This window comes from Lycium barbarum, chromosome 11, assembly GCF_019175385.1.
Source record: "Lycium barbarum isolate Lr01 chromosome 11, ASM1917538v2, whole genome shotgun sequence".
NCBI lineage: Eukaryota > Viridiplantae > Streptophyta > Magnoliopsida > Solanales > Solanaceae > Lycium > Lycium barbarum.
Window position 1 is genome coordinate 58,642,770 of NC_083347.1, and position 18,945 is coordinate 58,661,714.

Genomic DNA, 18,945 nt, shown 5'->3' on the forward strand with positions numbered 1-18,945 from the left:
CACTTCCCACTTCCAAGTTGGGATTTCTATAGCTTGCAACAATCCGCCCGGCTTTTGGTGCTCGATTTTCACCTGTTGGCAATTAGGACATTGAGCCACAAATTCCGCTACATCTTTCTTCATCCCATTCCACCAATATATAGACTTGAGATCATGATACATTTTCGTTGCTCCGGGGTGAACAGAATAACAATGAGCTTCTCTCAAAATCTAGAGGCGTAGACCTGCCACATCGGGAACACATAATCTGCCTCGACATCGAAGAACTCCGTCTCCTGAAATATCAAATGATGACTCCTCTTTCTGAGGGAGCGTATCACTGTAATGCATTAGCATGGAATCCTCATATTGTCGCGCCTTTACTTCTGCTACTAGCGACGAGATTGCTGAATTTTGAATTGTAGTTCCCCTGCTACCTGAGTCCACCACTCGAACTCCTAGGTTAGCTAACTGCTGGAGCTCACGAGCCATTTCTCTCTTCTCTGGTCGTAGATCACACAAACTTCCCATAGATCTGCGGCTAAGAGCATCAGCTACAACATTCGCCTTTCCGGGGTGATACAAGATATCAATATCATAATCTTTTAGCAACTGTAGCAATCGTTGTTGCCACAAATTCAACTTTCTGCTTGAAGATATACTGGAGACTCTTATGATCGGTATAAATATCCACATGGACACTATATAAATAATGTCTCCATATCTTTAATGCATCAACCACTGCAGCCAATTCTAAATCATGGGTCGGATAATTCTGCTCATGTTTCCGCAGTTGCCTTGAAGCATATGCAACCACTTTACCATGCTGCATCAATACACAGCCTAGCCCAAAACCTGAAGCATCACAATAAACAACATATTCTTCCAATCCCTCTGGAAGTGTCAAGACTGGTGCAGAAGTCAACCTATCTTTCAACTCTTGGAAGCTACGTTCGCAAGCATCTGTCCATTGAAAGTTAGCTAATTTCTGGGTCAACTTTGTGAGCGGTGCAGAAATAGAAGAAAAGCCTTCAACAAACCTCCTGTAATAACCTGCTAAGCCCAGAAAGCTACGAACCTCCGTAGGCGTTGTGGGCCTTGGCCAAGTCTTCACGGCCTCAATCGTTTGACTCTCCACTCGAATCCCATCGGCTGCAACAATATGCCCGAGGAATGCCACTGAGTTCAACCAGAACTCGCATTTGGAAAAGTTTGCAAACAACTCTCGAGTTTGAAGGACTCCAAGGACAGTACACAAATGATCCGCATGTTCTGCCTCGGATCTAGAATACTCCAAGATGTCGTCGATAAACATGATCACAAATAAATCCAGGAAGGGCCTAAACACATTATTCATCAAATCCATAAATACTACCGGCGCGTTCGTTAGCCCAAATGACATTACCCAGAATTCAAATTGACCATATCTTGTTCTGAAGGCTGTCTTAGGGATATCTTTCTCCCTAACTCTCACTTGATGATACTTGGACCTCAAATCGATTTTTGAAAACCATTTGGCACCTTGCAATTGATCAAATAAATCATCAATCCTTGGGAGAGGATATTTATTCTTAATCGTCACCTTATTCAATTGCCTATAATCAATGCACATTATAAAGGAGCCATCTTTGTTTCAGACAAACAATACGGGTGCTCCCCACGGGGATGAACTAGGCCTAATAAAGCCTTTCTCAAGCAAGTCTTTCAATTGCTCTTTTAATTCTGTCAGTTCTGCGGGTGCCATTCTATATGGGGGAATAGATGTAGGCTTAGTGCCTGGGAACACATCAATAGTAAAGTCAATCTCCCGCTCGGAGGAAGGCCTGGAAGCTCTTCCGGGAACACATCCGGAAATTCATTTACTACGGGAACCGACTGAAGAGTTGGCGATTTAGCTTCTATATCTTGAACTCGCACTAGATGATAAATACAACCTTTTGTGTTCATTTTCCTTGCCTTTAGGTAGGAAATAAACCTACCTTTTGGGTGATGCCGTATTCCCTTTCCATTCTAAGACTGGTTCTCCCGGAAATTGGAAAAGAACCATTTTCATTCTACAATCAACATTGGCATAGCAAGAAGCCAACCAATCCATGCCTATAATGACATCAAAATCTACCATTTCTAGCTTATGCAAGTCAATCATGGTACGACGATCACAAATCACAATGACACGATTTCTATATACTTGGCTAGCTATTACCGATTCACCCACGGGTGTAGATACCTCAAAAGGTTTGATCGACTCCGGCTCGACTCTAAATCGACCAGCAATATATGGAGTAACATATGACAATGTGGAGCCCGGATCAATCAAAGCATACACATCATGAGAGAATACCGATAATATACCTGTGACCACGTCAGGAGAAGACTCAAGATCTTGGCGTCCAGCAAAAGCATAAATACGGTGCTGAGGACTGCTAGAAGTGGGAGCTTGTCACGACCCATCCCCATAGGCCGTGACTAGTGCCCGAACTGGGCACCCCTACGCGCTCATTTACCAGATTCAGCATACAGACGACTCGTACGCAAATGAACATCAGACGTGGCTCCACACTGGTGCCTACAATCATATATACTGCACAGAAGTCGGCAAGGCTATCATACTATACATAACTTACCAAAGCATAAATACACACGGCCGATAGGGCCGCCACGGCAGATGGGCCGCCCAAACACAATTTACACAACGCGTTCAAACAAAACTGTACATTACCCACGTCTATGTCTACAGACCTCTAGTACGGAACAACAGAATCAGATGGCGGGACAGGGCCCCGCCGTACCCTCAATAAACATAAACATATACATCAGAAGAGTATGTACCCAAAACGTCGGCTCCGGAACAAAGGGAGCACTCCGAACAGCAAAAGGGAAATCCTACGCCGGTGGGTCACCAAAACGTGAATCTGTACCTGCGGGCATGAAACGCAGCCCCCGAAGAAAGGGGGTCAGTACGAAAGATGTACTGAGTATGCAAAGCATAAAGTACAGAAAATGAAGACATAACCGAAGTAAAGTGTACAGAAGGTGAGCACAATAGCTAGAATACCAAAGTATTGCATCTGACGTACAAATCATACAAAAGGTTCCGGAAGACAAATACTGCAATCAAAATGTCAAAATACTTTGCTTTCTTTTGAAAAACATCTCCGTCTCATACATACAGAAAATTAAACACACAATTACCGCGGCCAAAAGTCCAGCGGTCACTATCACACATACCACGACCAAGTGTCCAGCGGTTAGCATCCCAAACCCGACATACCGCGGTCAGGAGTCCAGCGGTCGATGTCGCAGATACCGCGGTCAGGGGTCGAGCGGTCAACATCACATAGTGCGGCATACCGCGGTCAGGGGTCCAGCGGTCAATGTCGCACACACCGCGGTCAGGGGTCCAGCGGTCAATACCACACAGTGCGCACAATAACACAAGTGCTAACTTTATCACTTTCCAAACACAAGTCACACATGCCAGAATAATGCATCACACAAGAATCGTATATCATGAAAAATACAGAAGGTAAGTAGCTTATCCAGAATATCAGAATACTTACTTTTATATCATACAAGAATAGCTCAAGTGCGACAAGCGAAGGAAGTTTCGGAACTTGTGGGCCCACCTCGGGTCAAGTCGAGGTGGCGGATATAAATTACAAACATTGGACTCTATGGAGTCATCCAAGAAAGTTTCAAAGCAATCCGAATACGCTTGTGGAAGTTATGGATGTTTAGACACTTTTCCAACAAAACATAAGAATTATAGTTCAATTACATTGAACGAATAGTATTCAAAATCAAACTCGGGTTTCGATGGACAGAATTGTTCCCGAGGCTCAAGTCTTGACCTAGTATACATAGGACATGCCAAAAGAAGGAAAGAGTGAGCTTTACATACCTTAGTTGCGCCTTACGCTCGCTCAAATTCGATTCCCGTTTCGCCCAAAATCTACAAATGGTCATATTTACCAATTGTGAGTTATAGCTTCTAAGAGTTCTCTTGAACTCATATTTATCTACCGATATTTCGGCAGCATTTCCCCTGTACATATAGCATCCCCGAGACTTAGCTCGGCCTAATATATCAACAACAACCCAACAATCCAACAACATCAACAATTATCATATAAAACACAATATAACATAACTAGTCATCTTTCCAATATAATGTCATAACCTTCATTCCAACTTCGTATTTTCAAATCAATATCGACATTCTCGTATTCATTACTAATCAAGATCATTGCAACACAATTCGGAAACATTTCATAACATTTCCACAAAATATTCACAAGATATACAAAATATACAACTTTCCACCCAAAACCATAATCCACCTAAACTACCAATCTTTAACATAAACATCCATAGCATATCCTTATCTTCAATTTCATTTACAACCACAACAATTTGCATCTTACAACTTCATTCTCATAATTACATAAACTATAACAAAATCACATACTTTCCGACAACCACTTAACAACAATTTTTCTCATTTTCATCACAAGATTACAACAACACAATTAACATACTAAATACAACAATCCATTTCCATTTCAATCCCCTACACCTCACGGCCATATTCCTACATTTCCAACTTCCACCAAATTCATTCAACTTTCATTTCCAATATAAATTCTACCATAACCACAACTAGAATACAACACAAAAATTCAACTCATCATACCTATACATTAACACACACACATGGCCACCTTCATATAAACACACCCACTTTTCAAACTTCCATATTTTCATAAATTATACTCATCTTTACATACTATAACATAAACCAAACTTCATAACATAAGAAAATGAATTGATTCTTACCTTTTCTTCAAGTTCTTCACTTGCCACCAAAGTCACCTTTTTGCCAAAATAATTATATCACTTTGTAGAGAATCTTGCACTTAGTAGTAATTCCAAAAGAGATAGATTTTTGAACCAAAGGATTGAGCTCCAAGATTTTTTTTCTTTTTCTCTACTTGGCCGTGAGCCTTTTTTTTCTCTTCTTCTCTCAATTTCTTTTGATTTCTTGAAGCTTCTAGTTGAAGATGACTCATATATGGTCCTTTATTATAATTTAGCACATGGAAATTAATAAAATTCCATGGGCTTGGGCCTCTCAATGGCCGGCCACCCCCTTATCAATTGGGCCTCATTTTTCTTTTCATATTTTGAGCCCAATTGGTTAAAATTCTTGTTTTGTAATTCCCGAAACTAATTTCCAAAATTCCAATTTTTGCCCTTGGCCTTCTCTCGTATTTGTACACCAATGTTATCATAGCCGGCACATTCATACTAAGTAAGGTCCAAATATAGCCTCATTCATTACAAACCAAGTTATCTCGAATTTTTCCGAATATGCAAAAATGCCGGATATAACAGAGCTCTCTCTCTGCCTCTACCATGGCCGACTGGTGCATGTGAACCTGGCCCCGTAGGGCGTACAGATGCTGAAGATCCGGCTACCGACCCTGATGGCTGGGTCCTACCTCTACCATGTACTGAGGGGCAATCACACATGATATTGCCTGGTCGACCACATGAATAGCAAACGTCTGAATCCAATCGGCATCGACCCCAACGTAACTTCCCACACTGGGAACATCATGGTATAGGTGGCCTTGACTGGCCTGAATCATCTCCGAACTGAGGTCCTAAATAACTCGGACTCGGCCCTGAACGACCAGATCTATCAAGGCTCTGGCCTGAAAACCGTGTAGGTGCACTGGTCATAGAATAGCCTGAATGTCTAGGGAACTGCTGCCTGTGTCCGCCTCTGGACTCACTCATTGGGCCTGAAGATCTGGCCCTCTTGCTATGACCCCTATCCTGCTCGCGTTCACTTCTCCGCTACTGTAGGCTTTCCTCTAAGTTCTGAGCATGTACCTGAATGCGTGCAATATCCATACCGTCCTGAAGGGACGCAGTCAAGCATCTATCCATCAAGTGTGGTCCTAGGCCTTTCACAAATCAGTGTACCCGGTCACCCATATCCGCTACCATGGCTGAAGCATACCTGGGCAAGGAATTGAAGCGGAGACTATACTCTAGAGCACTCATGCTACCCTGCCTCAAATTTAAGAATTTATCAGCCCTAGCTCGCCGAACTTCTAGAGGCATATAATGACGGAGAAAAGCATCAACAAACTCTTGCCATACCGGGGGAGGTGCATTGGCTCCCCGTGAAGCCATCCAAACCATGTACCATTGGATCGAGACATCTCTCAATCTATATGACGCTAGCTCCACCGACTCGGCGTCCGAAGCATGTATCAATCGAAGCGTCCTCAACATACCATCTATGAAATCCTGAGGATCCTCCTCCGGCTTTGACCCAAAGAATTCCGGAGGGTTTAAAGTAATGAAGTCACGGGCCCTTGCACTAACAGCCCTATCACCTTGCCCTGAACTTTACCTCTGAGTCTGGGCCGTAACCAATTGAGTCAACAAATTAATGGCCTCTTGCACTTCTTAGTCCGAAGCATCTGGTGGAGGAGCTGGAGCAGGGGCTGAGGCTCCCTCACGCTCCTCAATAATAGAAACTGTCTAGGAGGACTGAGATTGAGCCGCACTCTGGGACTCACTTTTCTCTACTACCGGTGGCGGTGCTCTTTCAGCCCGCTTTTCTGCCACCGTCTGGCCCTTTTGGGCTGCTGTAGCCTTTCTCTTTTTAGGTATCTCTAAAATACACAACACACGATTAAGGAACAAGAATTTCTTATATCATATCTATATCGCACGATTCTTGTGAAAAAAGAAGGTCAATCATTCCTAAAATGTCCGCAGCTTCTTGTTTATAAGTGTGGCGCGCAACACACCCATAACTAAGACTCTACTAGACACGGCTCGTAGACACACCCGGGGACTGAACTGCTCTGATACCACTTTTGTCACGACCCGACTAGGGGGTCGCGACGAGCACCCGGTGCTAGCCCACCCGGGCACCCCTTAGCTTACACTTATGCTTACATTTAGGTGAGCCCCATAATTAGACATACATTTCCTTTCATCCATCAAACTAGTCCCATTGGACGACAACATTTCTTATATCATCATAGGCGTCGATGCCACATCAATGTACATGAGCCGATAAGGCTAACAAAATGATATACAAAATATAGGTCATCAAGGCCAAACACATCTAACCACATACACATATCTACGAGCCTCTAAGAAGGTTATAACATATCACATGAGCGGGACAAGACCTCGCTGTGCCCATAAATATGTACACAAAAGAATCTATACCAAAAGCTGCGGCTCCGGATGAGATGGAGCTCCGCAATGTAGTCCCTGAATAATGAAGCTATGGATCGAGTCTATCTCCCAGTGCACCTGCGGGCATGAAGCAGCGTCCACAAATAAAAGGACGTCAGTACGAAGAATGTACTGAGTATGTAAAGCATGATCAACAATAATATAGAAGCATGATATACAACATATGGGACAACATGGGATGGGAGATAATAATATCGTCGTTATGGCACTTACTTGTTTTCCACAAGGACACTCCATTTCTATTGCGTATCCATATACATCCATATCCGTACTTAATTACCTTCACATTCATTTTCGTATTCATATTCATGTTTCCATTCATATTCATATTCATAACATATTCGCACTCATATTGATGTCATATACGTAGCATATACATATATACATATATAGAATGCCCAACCCTGGAGGTTCGGTGTTTCATACATACTTGGCCAGCCAAGGCTCAAGGTCATACATTACTGGCCCTACCAAGGCATCAGGGTTATTCGTACCATCTGCAGAGGTGTGCGCGCGTTACGTAATCATATACATACTATATACATATTCATATACATATATTCTGCCCGGCATTATAAGCTCGGGGTCTTATTATAGCCCTTCATAGGCACACATACATATAATAGCTCATGAACAACTTTAGCATCGTTTCATTCTCGTCATCATTTCTATCATCATCATTATCGTTATGTCTACCTTATGGGCTTACTCGTCATGTGAGGAACTTAGTACAATCGTGGCATATCTAGCATCGTGACCTTACTAGCTCAGAAGATCAATCATTTGAAGAAATCGTAGGCTTATAGAAGATTTAGACGTTTGGCCAAAGAACCATGCCTTATGAAAGAAGGGTTAGCCTTACATACCTTTTCGTTCGACTATATAACACTTGCACGTTTCCTTTCGACGCTTGCGTTTTTACCTTCATCAAGGTCATGCTATCGTTAGAATCGACAACTAGCATAAATGGCTAAAGCTAGAGAAAATCGGACAACATCTCCTTTATTTATACAACATTCCTCCATATCGTAATTCAACTCCCAAACGTTAACAATACATTTACAACATCATAACAATAGCCTTTAGTCATCTACATTATCCATATTCTCAATTCACTTCCAATTTTCCATATTCAAGACCATAACACACGATTTCGTCCATTGACATGCAATGCCGATTTCATGATCTTAACGTTATTTATAACCCATTCATGTCACAACACAACAACAATCATGATTCAATTCAAACTATTTCTCAAAACGTCACTATTTATCATTCATGACCCACTTTACCATATTCTTATAATGACCAAGAATTTCAACTCTCAAATACATTAAACAACACATAAACGTTATGAATCTTACCTTCGATGTTGTAGGAACCAGCCTTAGTTGATAATACTCCACTTGAGCAAAAACCCCCGTTTATCTCCAATGAGATTTCTTGACTTGAATGATCTTTAATGGGTTTGCTTACACTTCATTCACTTGTATTGTGTTTTTGATCACTAAAAACCCTTGAAAACTTGTGGAATATATGTAGAGAGATTTTTTAAAGAGAAGGGGTGTGATGTAGAAGTGAAATGGAATAAGCCTTGGTCCCCTTATTTAATGACTTGAAAATATGATTTGAAGTGCACAGTGGTCGTAAACTTGGTTTACGGTCCGTATTCCAGTTTACGGACCGTCCTTCATGGTCGTATTTAATCATAACAGAACCAGAAACTCAGGCTGAAGCATGGTGATTTACGATCACGGTTTACGGGCCGTAAACCACTTTACGGTCCGTATTTTGGGTCGTATTTAACCATTTGATCAATTGGCAGAAAGTTGAAGTTTTGAAAGCCAAAATACGACATGGCAGTTTACGGACCGTATACCACTTTACAGTCCGTATTTCACTTTACGACCAACTGGCCAGAATGCAAGCCTGCAACTTTTCACATTTCCAAAACCTATAATTAGTCATTGCGGAGCATAACCTATCTCTTATCGTAATTGCTTTGGAATCTTATTTAGGGTCATCAAATGTCATTTCTTACTCATGGAAACATCATACACTCGTGCTCATCACTAGGTCATTCACTTGTGTACCAACGGAAGATTTTCCGAGGTGTAACATTCTCTCCCCCTTAAGAACATTCGTCCTCGAATGTTAAAGCCTTCGGGAATTCTATAAAAATTTCGCCAGAGTTTCCCCTATAATATGGCACTACCATCCTGCTACAACAACCCATAAAATCGATGCCTCATAGGGCCACAACATAATAGCATAAAAATTTGGCCACACACGACCCAAAAAGCATAAAAGGAAAACATGCATACCTTATGATTGCGACGTCTCATCTTGGACTTCTTCCAAGGGCTGAAATAAATGTGGGTATCTGGATCGGATACTATCTTCTGCTTCCCATATCATCTCTTCTCGTTTACTGCTTCTCCATAGAACCTTAACTGAGGCCACTTCTTTGTTTCTAAGCCTCCGTACTTGCCTGTCTAGTATGGCAATGGGTACTTCTTCATAAGTCAATTTCTCTGTCACTTGCACATCATTTACTGGGACGATCCTGGTAGGATCTCCAATACATTTCCGGAGCATCGAGACGTGGAAAACTGGATGAACTGACTCCAAATCGGGAGGTAGATCTAACTCACAGGCCACCTTGCCTATCTTGCGCACAATCTCATAAGGCCCAATATACTGGGGACTAAGCTTCCCCTTTTTGCAAAATCTCATAACGCCCTTCATTGGCGACACTTTCAAGAATACCCAATCCTTAACTTGGAACTCTAAGTCTCTTCGGCGATTATTTGCATAGGACTTTTGACGATTTTGAGCCACTAACAACCGATCTTGTATGAGCTTGACTTTCTCTATGGCTTGCTGGACCAAGTCTGGCCCTATCAACTGAGCCTCTCCTGTTTCAAACCACCCTATTGGGGATCTACATTTTCGCCCATATAAAGCCTCAAACTGTGTCATTTGAATGCTAGAATGATAACTGTTATTGTAAGCAAATTCAATGAGTGGCAAATGATTATCCCAACTACCTCCAAGATCTATCATACATGCCCGTAACATATCTTCAAGAGTCTGAATTGTACATTCGGCTTGTCCATCGGTCTGTGGATGAAATGCCGTGCTAAGGCTCACTTGGGTCCCTAAACCCTCTTGGAAAGACTCCCAAAATTTAGCTGTAAACTAAGTTCCTCTGTCGGAGATAATCGATACTGGAACACGATGGAGCCGCACTATCTCTTTAACATAAAGCCTTGCATAATCTTCCGCCATATACGTCGTTCTGACTGGCAAGAAGTGAGCTAACTTTGTGAGTCTATCAACAACCACCCATATGGAATCATACTTACGCCGAGAATGGGGTAAGCCTGTAATGAAATCCATGTTAATCACTTCCCACTTCCAAGTTGGGATTTCTATAGCTTGCAACTATCCGCCCGGCTTTTGGTGCTCGATTTTCTCCTGTTGGCAATTAGGACATTGAGCCACAAATTCCGCTACATCTTTCTTCATCCCATTCCACCAATATATAGACTTGAGATCATGATACATTTTCGATGCTCCGGGGGGAACAGAATACCGGGAACAATGAGCTTCTCTCAAAATCTCGTGGCGTAGACCTGCCACATTGGGAACACATAATCTTCCTCGACATCGAAGAACTGCGCCTCCTGAAATATCAAATGATGACTCCTCTTTCTGAGGGAGCGTATCTCTGTAATGCATTAGCATGGAATCCTCATATTGTCGCTCCTTCACTTCTGCTACTAGCGACGAGATTGCTGAATTCTGAATTGTAGTTCCCCTGCTACCTGAGTCCACCACTCGAACTCCTAGGTTAGCTAACTGCTGGAACTCACGAGCCATTTCTCTCTTCTCTGGTTGTACATCACATAAACTTCCCATAGATCTGCGGCTAAGAGCATCAGCTACAACATTCGCCTTTCCGGGGTGATACAAGATATCAACATCATAATCTTTTAGCAACTCTAGCCATCGTCGTTGCCGCAAATTCAACTCTTTCTGCTTGAAGATATACTGGAGACTCTTATGATCGGTATAAATATCCACATGGACACCATATAAATAATGTCTCCATATCTTTAATGCATGAACCACTGCAGTCAATTCTAAATCATGGGTCGAATAATTCTGCTAATGTTTCCGCAGTTGACTTGAAGCATATGCAACCACTTTACCGTGCTGCATCAATACACAGCCTAGCCCAACACCTGAAGCATCACAATAAACAACATATTCTTCCAACATATGCCCGTTTTTCATTAGCTTTAGCCTAAGCTTAAGTATATTTACGACTATCTAATCCTAGGATGAATTCCTTTAAATGTAGAATTACGAACATGGAACGAAGCATATAGTCGGCAAATAGAAAGGAATCATGGTATGTAAGGCTAGCCCTTTTTTTTCTAAGGCATGATTCCTACTACATGGTTCCCTTTATCTTCCCATGACTTTCTTACATCCCGAAAATATGAGTCTATGTTACAAGGAGCTTCACATGAGATTAAGATAAGAAATGTATTATGAATATAATGATGATGATGATGAGTTCAAGTCTATAGATCCTAAAGCTCATGATATGCTACTAGTATGAAGTTAATGAGCCTTATATGATTCTTTGATGTTGCTCATTGTTGTTACACTCACCTTATAATGTTAGTTCCTTCAAGATGAGGCAGGATGCTCATGATTATGCCATAATGGAATTGGGGGTTGTCGACCTTACGTCACCCCAACAGAGTTATAGTTGTCTTTGAGTTCTTATGCATGCATTATTGTCACACCCTAACAGTGTTAGGGCATGACGGGCACCCGACTCTCATCAGAGTCGAGCGAACCCTTAGACATTCGCTTTATCAAATCCTATCATTTCAAAAACTTTTAAGAATATAAAACTTTTCCAAATAGAAATCATTATCTTTATAATCATTATGAAAACTTTCAATCAAATAAGTACTTTAAACCAATTGAAATCATCTAAAATGCATACTCTTTTAAAATCCACAAATGACTCAACTGATATCACTTTCAATTTATATCATAAGTCACTAATCAATTCGTCACAGTCCAGTTATTAGCCTTAGTCTTTCATAAGAAGTTATCAAATTTGTATCTCACTAGACTTAGAAGGACATATTTCCAGGTTTAAGGGTAGAATTGTTATGAAATTCTTACTACTTATATTCTACTCAATTTCATTTTATTTCCCTACCCAAAGAATAAATGATCATATCAATACAAAGGGATGATACTATGGAATGTAAACATAAATGGTAAATGAAATGAAGTAGTAAAATCTCGCACCTCCTTCGGAGTAGTTTTGAAAATCAAACTTTATGTTTCCTTTAGTATAAAACTCATTTCCTCGAAATCATTAGTAAAACCATATACACAACTCAACTTGGCACCTTATGGGTGTTCCTTTTGGAACAGAATAGGAGTACAATATCAATAAGCCATCACAAGGAACATTTAGACCTTACTCGGCTAAGAATGGAATCATATGGAGTACATATAGAATGGATAATAACAAGAATCATGCCAAAGGAAGAAAGGTTTGCCTTACATACCTTTGTCGCTTTCCAGCTAACCACAGTCCATCTTCGGGTCACGCTAATCTATAAACAATATCAATTTACCAACAATCAATCCAATATATATCCTTATAATCAATCCCTTAAACTTATCTCTATTTCTAACGGAATTTCGATAGAATTTCCTTTATAAACTGGACAAACCCGGAAATCCAATTCAGCTAAATTATCAGCACCAAAATGAAACAACAATATCGACAATCAATATACATCATAACTCAGATATTTCCATCCATTTAAATCCACTGAAACAGCCCCACCTTCATAAACTCCCCAAAAATGCCAAACGAGCTTTTAACATTATTTCCTCCGTTCTAAACTCTAAATAAACACTTTAATAGCATAAAATGAATCTTATACATACCTTATCAGCAGCTCATACACGAAAATATCATCCGCCGAGATCAATATTTAGGTTAAAACGACGACGACAGCTCGTACTACACTTTATCCTTCACGAGCCTCGGGATTCGGGGCCTCGAACTTGATCGATTCTCCATTTTCTCTCTCTAACTCTCCTCTCTCTCTCTCTCTAAAATGTTCAGCTCTTTTTGGGGTTAAGAAAAAGAAGGGTTAACCACTGAAGGGACCTCTCTTTCCTTCCGCATCGCGGAAGGATCGCGAGATGCTTCAGAAATTCAGGGTATCGATCCGCATCGCGTGAAGAAAGCGGAACAACCAAACTCAAACATCAGGTTACGCGATCGATCCGCATCGCGGGCAAAAGGCGAGAAGCTGCAGATCATTGCGCGATCCTTCCGCGATGCGGAAGGAAAGCGGAACTTTGCGGACGTTTTCCCGATTAGGATAGGATTTGGATTCCTCATTTGTTATTTTAACCCTAGCCTATATATAGACATTTTGATAGCTGTGAACGGTATTCTGGGATTATTCAAGGATTTGTAAGCCACCGTTCTCCTTTTTCTCTCTCTAGGTTATTTTATTTTTCATCTTTTTCAACCCTAGTTTATTCATGGCTTCTGTTGTCTATGATCGAATCACGAGTAGCTAAATCTCCTAGTTCTAGGGTTGTGGCGAAAGACTTGAAAGTTGATTTGATGACGATTATTATCTATTGATTTTCCATATTGTGGGTTCCTTATTTATTCTTGGTTTTAATTATTTGATTATCTGGCCAATAGTCAGACACTATCTGTGGTGCGTGAATTGAACTTGAGAAAGGGAATTCACGTACGTAATAAGAATAAATAGAGTTTGTCGATTTAATCGTTTCGCTAATGAGGATAGAGATATACCCTTTAGCCCTACTTAGTTGAAAACGGAGAAATAAACGTGTTCTTGTTACCTCTGATGACCATAGAGATATAGGCGTTATGGTAACATCTACAAGCTTGAGAGTAGTTCGAGAGAATATCATAAAGCATAATTAACCCGTTAACTAGTAACCCAGGAAATAAAATAGGTGGAATTGTCTGAAGATCAACTGGATTGTCGAAAGCCATAACCCTAGATCTTTCTCTCATCTGATAATTCTTACAATCTTTGTCAACATAGTACCAGTCATAAAAACACCAATCACAAATTGTTTACTTTTCAGTTTTAGTTTAGCACAACAACCAATCTTGATTTTCACTTTCTTGAATAGTTTCATTCGAATTTGAATTAGCTTAACAGTAGAATCTAAGTCCCTGTGGGATCGATATCTGGACTTACCAGTCTATATTACATGTACGACCACGTATACTTGCGTGTGCGTTTGGGAGCAATAAGTTTTTGGCGCCGCTGCCCGGGACTTAGAAAAATTTACTGTTTTTCTAATTTGGGTTTGTTTTTCTATTCAAGTCTTTACTTTTCTTCGTTGTTCTACTTGTGATTCTTCAGGCTTCTCTGGTTTATTCCAAGCACAAGAAGTTCAGGATAGGCGTTAGTTGATCTGGATCAAGAAATCGAGAGAACCTTCCGACGACAGAGACAAATGGCTAACGAAGCAGCAAGACTTGCTCTTGAACAGGCAGAAAGGGATAGAGCAACAAATGCATATGAACAGGGCGAGAGTGTCACGACCCGACTAGGGGCCGTGACGAGTACCCGATACTTGTACCGAGCACTCCTTATCTATCATATTACCTTTACCTCTTAGCAAGCCGTGTAAACAGAGCCATATTTTTTTTATTTTTTTTTTGAACATTAACATTAGCAGCGTCATTCTGAACATAGGCTAATAAACGTCGTTAGCACTTTATACAACAACATTAACATGCCAAAACACCATATATCTAATTATACTTGACCGACTGTACATATCTGCCTACGAGCCTCTAGACATAGTACACTTATACATAGAAAGGGTCGAGTACGATCGTACCCGAGATTATATATACACAAAATAGTACCACTGAAATAAGGCTCCGGAACGACTGGAGCGCTGTAGAGTACTGCTGGCAGAGCTCCTAAGGATCAAGTCCACCTGTCTGCTGACCTACGCGGCATGAAACGCAGCGTCCACAAGAAGGGACGTCAGTACGAATAGTGTACCGAGTATGTAAGGCATAGAAAATAATACAAGCAGTAACATAGAGTACGATTAATAATATCATGGAGTCACAGGGCATATAACGAGGCGAGAAAGTAACCTGTGCATAGGAAGGCCCCTTTTCAGGCCGGCTGTCATGTAGGCTTGTCATTTCGTCTTTGAAACGTTTCTTTTCATAAGCATAGGAATTAACATTTATATATTACTTATTCTCGAGTACAGAAAACAGTACATTTCAGTAACGGTACCTTTTTGCTCACATTTACAGACGCCGAATACAATCGGCTCCACCCCCACGGTGTCCCTTATTCTCGTATATAGAAAACAGTACAATTCAGTAAACAGTATCTTTTATTCACATTTACAGACGCCGAATACAATCGGCTCTCCCAAGCCCCCTCCCCAACGGTGTCCCAACACATTACATAATAGATAGGTAGCATACATTATATATTTATATACAGACGTCGCGTACGGCTCTCCCATATCCCGCGTCCAGGATGGAATCCAGCTGAATCAGGTGGTGATATAACAGTGGCCCTTCCCCTTTCCCCATACACATATACATATACATTTGCTTATCTTTTATACATATACACGTCTCATATACAATTACTTATCTTATTTATATATACATATCCATACACATATACCTGTTTTATATACATATATCATATAAGCACACAAGAGCCAAGGAAAAATCATGTATCCATCGGAGCGACTTAAGGTCGGTGACCTCCGATTACGTTATGGAATGCTAGTTATAGCTTTGTCTTACCTTGAAGGAACAAGTATTTTAAGGCGAGACTATCAACGGAGAATAGTATTACAGTAACCGAAAAATGAAATCGTGGGCATCATAGATGACAGTCATAGGCTTTGGAGTCTTAGAAAATAATGTTATAGCTAGGGAATATAAATACGATTCAAATATTAGTGTATCACTTTCATGTTTACATAAGATACTTAGCTTAGTCATCTTAGTCATAGAGTCGTTCCGGTCGTACTTATCAAAGGTACATTCTCTTGTCTAACATTGTCATTATCATTATCCTCATAGAAACATTCTCGTTAGAGTAGTCATAGTACTTATCATTCGGTAACGAGATTGGGATCAAAAGTCCCCTTTGGATTTACTTCAAGTAAGTCAACCACGACTATAGGGAAATCCGAGAGTAACGGGCCCACCTTGGGCCGGATGAGGTAGCGTATACGATTTACGTATGTTACGTGTCATAGCGTTACTTGTGAGGGTCTTAGGGTAATCGGGTCCCATTTATACAAGTTCTAAGGGTTTAGGAGGTTTTTCCCCCAATTGGCACACTTTCTAGTTCAATTCTATTGAACAAAAAGTGGAAAACTTTAGGTGCGGATTCCGGGGAATAGGGTTGTCCCCGAGGCTCGTAACCGACTTAGTACATCTAAGACATGCCATAGAAAGAAAGGTGAAGCCTTACATACCTCTTTCCGCGCCTTTAGCTATTCCAAATTCACGTCACAATTTCGTCAAAATCTGCAAATTGGTCATTTTTACCCAAAACTCTCATTAGTATACTTAGAGTTGAAATCTTAAGGTAATACTTGGCTACCGAAATTTCGGCAGCATTTCATCTGTACATACACCATCCTCAACATTCAACATAGCCAAATTCTCAACCAACACAATCCGGGAATTCAAACCCGGCCAAACTATTAACATAATCAACAATCACACTAGCAATTCACATATTTCATCCAAGATGCATGATTTCAATTTATTACTTTCTTCAAAACCTTCCGACTTCAATGAACACGATAACAACCTTATAGTATATATTCCAACGACATCATACCAATATCATTACATACTATCCATGCAAGAACATTATTCTTCAATATACATAATCTTCCAATTACCAATACTTTACCAAACTTATCAAGTCTTTACTTGCAATATGCAATCTACAACACAACAACTAAAACACTAAACATAACTTGTTCATTGTTCCTCAACAATTCAACACACAATCATGGTTACATAAGCCATGTTCACGGCCACCTATGTCATGCACACACACTCGGCTAACATCAACCATGCACATCACAATCTCTCCAAATTCATTCAACTTCCATTTTCCACACATCATTCACAACAATAACAACCAAACACTAATTAAATAATTGAAGCATGACTCCTACACATATATATACATACACGACCATACACTATATTTCTCTCTTTCATAAATTTCATCTATTTTAGGATACTACAACACATATACACCATATATAACACATAAAACAAGATTAGAATTTACCTTTCTTCTTCAACTTCTCACTTGCCTAACTTTTGGCAACTTGTATGATTTTGAACCTTTCTTGCTCCAACAACAACTCCACCTTGTTGTGCACCCTCTACTTGGTGGAAAATGATTTTTGGAAGAATTTTGCAATTTTTTTCTTGGGTTTTTCACTATGGCCGAATGGCCTTAAGCTTTGCCCTCTTTTTTGTTCTTCAATTTTCTTGAATTTTCTAGAACACTTATGGGATAAAGATGACTTAGTCATCTTATTTAATACCATGAATTAATGAATCATGGGCCAAACCCATCAACATGGCCGGTTGGGCCTCTCTTTCTCCTTAAAAAAATGTCAAGCCCACTTTATATTCTTAGCTAGTTCTTGCAATTTAGGGAAGCAATTTTTCCAACTTCCAAGTTTGCCCTTCGTCGTTCTCCATATTTCCACTTCTAGACTTTTCATAAGCAACTCATGTGCCAAAAAAAATAAAATATTGCCTTGCTTGTTGTTTTCCCGCGATTGTCTTGAATTATCCGATTGCATAAAATGCGGGATATAACATCCTTCCCCCCCTTTAGAACATTCGTCCTCGAATGTTAAACTTGCCTCATAGCGTAGTATATTATTTCGGGGAGGTCTCCCTTGCAGATGCCTCATGTCGCCTCGCATATTCATCTTAGGAGCTTAGGTTGCCTTTTGCGATCTTCACGGTTATAATCCCTTTTTCGTGGCACCCGCCGCGTCTACCCCCTCACTAGACACGTTCTAGTATATCGCCATATCATGGATCTCTTGTATTAGCTAGTGTGGACTCAACACCGGTCTCACCCTGTGACATCTATACTTTTCTCCTTCGTTGCCAAAGCTTTCTGTTGTCATGACTTCCCTTTTTCTGTTAGTTTAGTCCATCTCGGCCTACATAACTCATATGGGGTTTCTAACCACTTTCCACACCCCAATTTACTTTGGTCTGTCTACGCTTACACTCGTCCCTTATTTCCGCATTTATGAAATTTTCAGTATATTTCCCAGGGGGTCACCCATCATGGAATTACTCCCACCTGAACACGCTTAACCTTGAAACTTTAATGCATTTCAGTGTCTCGGTGTTAGTACTTCTACCTCCACTTCCCCGTACTACTTATGTCGCATAATATGGGACGCGTTGGGGTCTTAGCAGGTTTCGAAACGTCCGCGTAACACATCTTTTCTTTTATTTACAGTTCTAACCTCCGCAATCCTCAATATTCACCTTTTTCCTATGTGTAT